Here is a 7,951-nt window from a genome sequence, read left to right as displayed (position 1 = left end):
TTTTTTTCTCCGGACTGGAAAGAGATAGAAACATGCACATTGTTTTAAAATGAGGCCGCGTTCATTGTCAATACGTCCCAGAGATGGCAGCACCGTACAGAAGATGGAATTTTACCGCCAGCGGCGAGAATGAGAACTGTTTTAAATACTTAAAATGGCGACTTTTCCTTACTTGAACAGCGTGCAATCATTCGTTTTCTGAATTTGCGTGGTGTGAAACCAATTGGAATTCATCGACAGTTGAAGGAGACATGTGGTGATGGAGTTATGGATGTGTCGAAAGTGCGTTCATGGGTGCGACAGTTTAATGAAGGCAGAACATCGTGTGACAACAAACCGAAACAACCTCGGGCTGGCACAAGCCGGTCTGACGACATGATCGAGAAAGTGGAGAGAATTGTTTTGGGGGATCGCCGAATGACTGTTGAACAGATCGCCTCCAGAGTTGGCATTTCTGTGGGTTCTGTGCACACAATCCTGCATGACGACCTGAAAATGCGAAAAGTGTCATCCAGGTGGGTGCCACGAATGCTGACGGACGACCACACGGCTGCCCGTGTGGCATGTTGCCGAGCAATGTTGACGCGCAACGACAGCACGAATGAGACTTTCTTTTCGTCGGTTGTGACAATGGATGAGACGTGGATGCCATTTTTCAATCCAGAAACAAAGCGCCAGTCAGCTGAATGGAAGCACACAGATTCACCGCCACCAAAAAAATTTCGGGTAACCGCCAGTGCTGAAAAAATTATGGTGTCCATGTTCTGGGACAGCGAGGGCGTAATCTTACGGATTGCGTTCCAAAGGGCACTACGGTAACAGGTGCATCCTACGAAATTGTTTTGAAGAACAAATTCCTTCCTGCACTGCAACAAAAACGTCCGGAAAGGGCTGCGCGTGTGCTGTTTCACCAAGACAACGCACCCGCACATCGAGCTAACGTTACGCAACAGTTTCTTCGTGATAACAACTTTGAAGTGATTCCTCATGCTCCCTACTCACCTGACCTGGCTCCTAGTGACTTTTGGCTTTTTCCAACAATGAAAGACACTCTCCGTGGCCGCACATTCACCAGCCGTGCTGTTATTGCCTCAGCAATTTTCCAGTGGTCAAAACAGACTCCTAAAGAAGCCTTCACCGCTGCCATGGAATCGTGGCGTCAGCGTTGTGAAAAATGTGTACGTCTGCAGGGTGATTACATCTCGAAGTAACGCCAGTTTCATCGATTTCGGGTGAGTAGTTAATTAGAAAAAAAATCGGAGGCCTTAGAACTTGAATGCACCTCGTAGTGGGCAGCATCCACATACGCAGCGACAGAACGCAAGGGAAAGATGCTTGCAGTTCAACATCCCGTCGACTTCATAGTCATTAGTGTCGAAATTCAATCTACTAGGCCTATTATGGAAGGTAATCAGCAATGTCTTTTCCAGACGAACCATCCTGGCTTTTTCCTCAAGCGATTTTCGACGACCATAACAACTTCAGATTACACTCGTTATTACCTCCTAAAACTGCACACCTTAGCTCGGTGTAGCGACAGAGAAGCTAACAATAGGCCGGGTCACCTTGCGGGGTGAGTGAATGTTCTGAAGGCCTTGACCACCGTCCGGATTGGGAAGGTAATGGAGTGAGTGGGCTACGAACCCACGCTCTGCCGTCTGGTCTCTAGCACTTCGGGTCGCCGTAATGCGCAACTGTGGGCGAACAAGGGCGTCTAGACGAGCGTGGAACGGCATACTGGTCGGAGAGGGGAGGTTCGTTTCCTGGTCCATTCCAAATACTGACGGGTAATTAATGTTGAAGCTGATAATTACGCAAGTTTAAGTTTAGTACAATTAATGGCAGCGCCAATAAATGATTTAGGTAACATATGACAAAATAAATTAAGTAAAATAGTGCTGAGTAGCTCTAAAAGAGGGGAAATTTTTTATCACCATGCGGAAATAAAAATTTCAATTTATACAAGTTTAAATTTTGGATTCAATCTTATTTCTTATATGTGCGACTGACATCCAGAATTTGGTAACTAGAACAGTACAGAATCAAGCATCTCTGTTACAGAGGCAGCTTACCTTCTTATGGAAATAATGGAGTTGTAAAGAAACGACTTGAATCATGACAAAAAGAATGCAGTAAAACTGCGCTGAAGCGTTCAATTTTGGATCCATTTCTATTCCTCTTGTATCCTGATGAGTTCCAGCATGCTGGAAACAGAAGTGTGAAGTGTGCGCAGTGAACAGTACTGTCCAGACCAGTTCTGTTATATGTTACGTCCAGATAAGTATTGTGTGCTGCTTTCTTGTATACTGGCAAAAGCGCAGGTCCTAGAACATTGTTATTAGCCAGCCAGTGTAAACTGTTGGAAAATATTTTCAGTCCTTTGGCCTATTTGCGAACATTGAAGCCCTTAGATTGAAAGGAAGCAGCGTATGAACGAACAAGTTTAGTAACACGTGAAATAGATTTAAAAAAAAACATTCACAACATTGAAAGCTGTCCATGTTGGAATTATTTCTGCTGTTTTAGTTTTATGCAGTATTTCAGTCACCAATTATCGACTGGTCACAAAGTCATGACTCTGTGGCCTGGAGTAGTGTGTTTGGTATCATGCTTGGCTCCAAAAGGCTGGATATGTATACCTGCTCTGTGGCGCCTGAATTCTCTGAGCAGTGCTACATTCCAGAACCGCCATTCCAGAAGCGCTTATGCGGAAAGAGATATTATTTGATGTGCTGTGAATCTGTTGGGAACTAGTGTTTCATTTGTAGTTAACGAGCGCTGTAAGGTTTCCACTCATTTTCCCAGTGTCTTTCTTGCTACTTGAAGGCGTTGCTAGTGATAGGATATAAAAGCTGCGCTCTGTTTATCTCAGGAAATATTTCCTTTTATTTCTAGCGAATGGCATATATAGGAAGGGTCGGAAGGAAGGCAGGTTTTACGGGGTGGCAGAATCATAAATTTTAAAATGGTTGCAAAAGGACCAATTAAAAATGAAAGTTTTGTGTAAATGAAGAAGTCTGAGAATAACTTGTGTCTTGCTGGAAATTGTCAATGCTATTATGAAACAGGTGACAAAGGAATTGCTGCAGTTCGTTGCCTTGATTGCGGCTTTCAAAACAGCAAAGACAGCAGCTGACAGTGTTGACATTTCTGTTTCTGCCGTGCACCTACACAACACTTGGAATGTGCCAAAGCTTCAAAGCGCCTACACAAGGGAAAAACTTCCTAAAAGGGAAGCAAATATGAATGTCAGCATATGACGGCTTAACAATTCCTTAAATACGAGTAGTGTTATCACTGGGAAAAACACTTGGTCATATATATAGAGAAAGAATAAATGTAATTCCCTTCTGAATCCAGGTGCTCTGAGTAACGGGCGTTTACACGTGGAAGGATTTACGGCATCCCCCTCCCCAGCGTCTCATTTCTCCGTCTCCGTTGGATGTGCCATTAATACCATTTACATTGATCTTCTTCTTCTCATGGGCCTCTAAATTATTTTCTTCTGCTTTGTTTTCGTCTACGTCTACGTCCACGTGATTACTCTGCTATTCACAATAAAGTGCCTAGCAGAGGGCTCAATGAACCACTTTCATGCTCTCTCTCTACCGTTCCACTCTCGAACGGCACGCGGGAAAAACGAGCACTTAAATTTTTCTGTGCGAGCCCTGATTTCTCTTGTTTTATCGTGATGATCATTTCTCCCTATGTATGTGTGTGTCAACAGAATGTTTTCGCAATCGGAGGAGAAAACTGGTGATTGAAATTTCATGAGAAGATCCCGTCGCAACGAAAAAGCCTTTGTTTTAATGATTGCCACTCCAATTCACGTATCATGCCTGTGACACTATCTCCCCTATTTCGCGACAATCCAAAACGTGCTGCCCTTTTCTGTACTTTTTCGATGTCATCCGTCAGTCCCACCTGATGCGGATCCCACACCGCACTGCAGTACTCCAGAATAGGGCGGACAAGCGTGGTGTAAGCAGTCTCTTTGCTAGTCCTGTGGCGCCTTCTAAGTGTTCTTTGGTTTGCTCTACCCACAATTTTATATATGTGATCGTTCCAATTTAGGTTTTTTGTAATTGCAATCCCTAAGTATTTAGTTGAATTTACAGCCCTCAGATTTGTGTGACTTACCGCGTAATCGAAATTTAGCTGATTTCTTTTAGTAATCATGTAATTAACTTCGCACTTTCCTTTATTCAGGGTCAATTGCCACTTTTCACGCCATACAGTTATCTTATCTAAATGATTTTGCAAGTCGTTCTGATCATCTGATGACTTTACAAGACGTTAAATGACAGCATCATCTGCAAACAATCTAAGTCGGCTACACAGATTGCCTCCTATGTCGTTAATATAGATCACGAACAATAGGGGGCCTATAACACTTCCTTGGAGAACGCCGGATATTACTTCTGTTTTACTCGATGACTTTCCATCTATCACTACGAACTGTGACATTTCTGACAGGAAGTCACGAATCCAGTCGCACAACTGAGTCGATACTCCGTAGGCTCGCAGTTTGATTAGAAGACGCTTGTGAGGAACGGTGTCGAAAGCCTTCTGGAAATCTAAAAATATGGAATCAGTTTGACATCCCCTGTCGTTAGCACTTATTACTTCATGAGTATAAAGAGCTACTTGTGTTTCACAAGAACGATGTTTTCTGAATCCGTGATGATTATATGTCAATAAACCGTTTGCTTCGTTCTTTTATTTTTTCCCTCATTCCCTTTATTTTCTCGGTGCTGAAGCCACCCTTAGTAGATGTTAATATTTAATATAATACGGAAATAATCTGTCAAAACTTATTTTGGAATTGAAGGAACTAAAATGCTCGAACTGTTTAGTATGCTTTATCGTTTCTCATAATGTTTGCTTTCCAGCAACTTTATTTAGCATATAGCTGTTAGTTTTCGACAGAATTAATCGAAGTGCTTTAAAAACTACTTGTTTTGAACCATATATCATGGTCGTGGCATGTGGGGAAGTACACCTTCTTGATACTCGACAATAGCCATTTCTCTTTTATGTGTTATGCAGACGCAGTATAGGCACTGGTGATTTATAGTTTTTTCAACAAATAAAGCAGTTATTTTGAAGTCACTCACTGTCCTATGGCCTTTCATTTTGTACAGGAGAAGCGACAAGGATACCGTCGACAAAACAGTACTCATCTGTGCTCGTTACTACAGGTGTCGCACCGCACACTCCACTCTGCTCAGGGAAGGAGAAAAAGTGAAAAGACTTTAGTTGTATACTTTTGGAGTGAACTAATTTAGTTTTGATTGCACAGTTAACTTCGAAGTTGTAGCTCAAAATGTATAACACCATTAACTTTCTGTTTCGCTAACTGGTGCCCCATTCGTGGCTCTTGTCTTTAAGACGAATTACTGTCAAAAAGACATATGAGTAACTGTCGTATGTGAAATATGTGAAAATGAGTGACATTATGAAAAGATTGACTATGTTTGAAAATCGAAGGACTTGATGGGCCCAGGGTTGGTGGTTGGGGAAGTGGGGTTTAGAAGCGAACGATGGCATCTCAAAATTCCACACACGTAGGCAAAATCCCTGGAGCTAGCCCTGTAAATGAGCACTCGTGTATGTCACGCCATGGGGTTTTAAATCACATTAGACAGGAGCTTGAATAAATTTATCTTACACATTAATGCCTGGGTTTCTAAGACACTTTGTTTAGACCACGCACTGCTACACATCCTGCTAGTTTATTTTTGTGGGTGAATAGGAATTCAAGGCAGCTTACAGTGTTCTATTCCCATACACTTTGCATCCAACATATAAATGAGGCTAGATTACAACACCCCGACCACCGATAATAGCGCTATTATGAGGTGGATTGCTTGCATGCAACGACTGTAAAGCTCTGTTGGTGAGTCAAATAGGGTGAGGCGACAGTTTTGGCAGAAATACGATGGTAAGTCAATTATTATCCTCAAAGTGGCTATAAAATTTTATTGTAATGAAATAGGAAACTTTCAAGAACATCATTTTTCGACATAGACTCCTTGTGTTTCAACGCTCTTGGTATATCGTTGTACAATCTTCCTGATGCCCTCATAAAAGAAGGTACTCGGTTGAGCTGCGAGCCGGGAATTCACCGCTTCTTTCACTGTTTCATGCGAGGCAAATCGACGGCCCGTTAATGCCTGTTGGAGTGGACCAAACAAGTGATAGTCAGAAGGGGAAAGATCGGGACCATATGGAGTATGATCCAGTACCACAAATTGGAGTTTCTGGAGCGTCTCAGCGGTGTGGGCAGTAGTATGCGGACGTGCATTGTCGTGCAATAACACAACAGCTTTTGACAGCAATCCTCGGCGTTTGCTTCGAATTGCTGGCTTTAGCCTGGCAGTAAGCATCTCACTGTAACGGAGACTGTTTATTTTTGTGCCCCTTTCCCCAAAATGTTCTAGTACTGGACACTGTGCGTCCCAAAAAACCGTAAGCATCAGTTTTCCTGCGGACGGTGGGCGAATTTGGATGTTTCCATTCCATTCCCTGCCGTTTACTCACCTGCTCGTAATGATGGATCCACGTTTCGTACCAGTAATGATCCTGTCTAAGATGTTGTCCGTTTCGTTACCATAGCGATCCAAATGTTGTTTGCAGATCTCCAAGCGCGTTTGTTTGTGCAACAGTGTGAGTAGTTTTGGGACACATCTTGCACAAACTTTGTGAAACCCAAGTCTGTTGTGGATGATTTCGTAGGCAGAACCGTGGCTAATTTGCAGACGATGTGCCACTTCGTCAATAGTTAATCGTCCGTCTAAGGGAATTATTTCACGTGGACGATCAATGCTTTCCTCATTTGTGGCGGTAAACGGTCGTCCGGATCCTTCATCGTGCGTAACACTTGAGCGACCATTACGGAATTTTTCAATCCATTCGTAGACACTCCGTTGTGGGAAAATACTGTTCCCGTACTGTATCGAAAGTCTTCGATGAATTTTGGTCCCTGGTATGCCTCCCGGCCACGAAAAACGGACCACCGAACGTCGCTTTTCTTTGGTTCAAACAGACAGCGGAGCAGCCATGATTAACAGCACGGCAGCGATGACGAAACTAACCTTGCAGCTTGAAAACTGAACAAATAAACAAAGCGTGCGTCATTAACGATAAACGACAGTACTACCAAAATATAACTAAATTTCGGATAGTAATTTCATTTCCCTCCTACATTGGCCAGCCAGAACATTGGGACGACCAAAGTACGAGGGCAGTTCAATAAGTAATGTAACACATTTTTTTTCTCGGCCAATTTTGGTTGAAAAAACCGGAAATTTCTTGTGGAATATTTTCAAACATTCCTGCTTCGTCTCGTATAGTTTCATTGACTTCCGACAGGTGGCAGCGCTGTACGGAACTGTTAAAATGGCGTCTGTAACGGATGTGCGTTGCACACAACGGGCAGTGATCGAGTTTCTTTTGGCGGAAAACCAGGGCATCTCAGATATTCATAGGCGCTTGCAGAATGTCTACGGTGATCTGGCAGTGGACAAAAGCACGGTGAGTCGTTGGGCAAAGCGTGTGTCATCATCGCCGCAAGGTCAAGCAAGACTGTCTGATCTCCCGCGTGCGGGCCGGCCGTGCACAGCTGTGACTCCTGCAATGGCGGAGCGTGCGAACACACTCGTTCGAGATGATCGACGGATCACCATCAAACAACTCAGTGCTTAACTTGACATCTCTGTCACAATTGTTCACCAATTGGGATATTCAAAGGTTTGTTCCCGAACTTCTCCTTCTTCATGACAACGCAAGACCTCACACAAGTCTTCGCACCCGAGAGGAGCTCACAAAACTTCAGTGGACTGTTCTTCCTCATGCACCCTACAGCCCCGATCTCGCACCGTCAGATTTCCATATGTTTGGCTCAATGAAGGACGCAATCCGTGGGAGGCACTACGTGGATGATGAAGAA

Source organism: Schistocerca cancellata, chromosome 10 (genome assembly GCF_023864275.1).
Source record: "Schistocerca cancellata isolate TAMUIC-IGC-003103 chromosome 10, iqSchCanc2.1, whole genome shotgun sequence".
In the NCBI taxonomy this organism is placed as follows: Eukaryota; Metazoa; Arthropoda; class Insecta; order Orthoptera; family Acrididae; genus Schistocerca; species Schistocerca cancellata.
The sequence above is the reverse complement of the archived record's forward strand: the minus strand, read 5'-3'. Positions refer to the sequence as shown.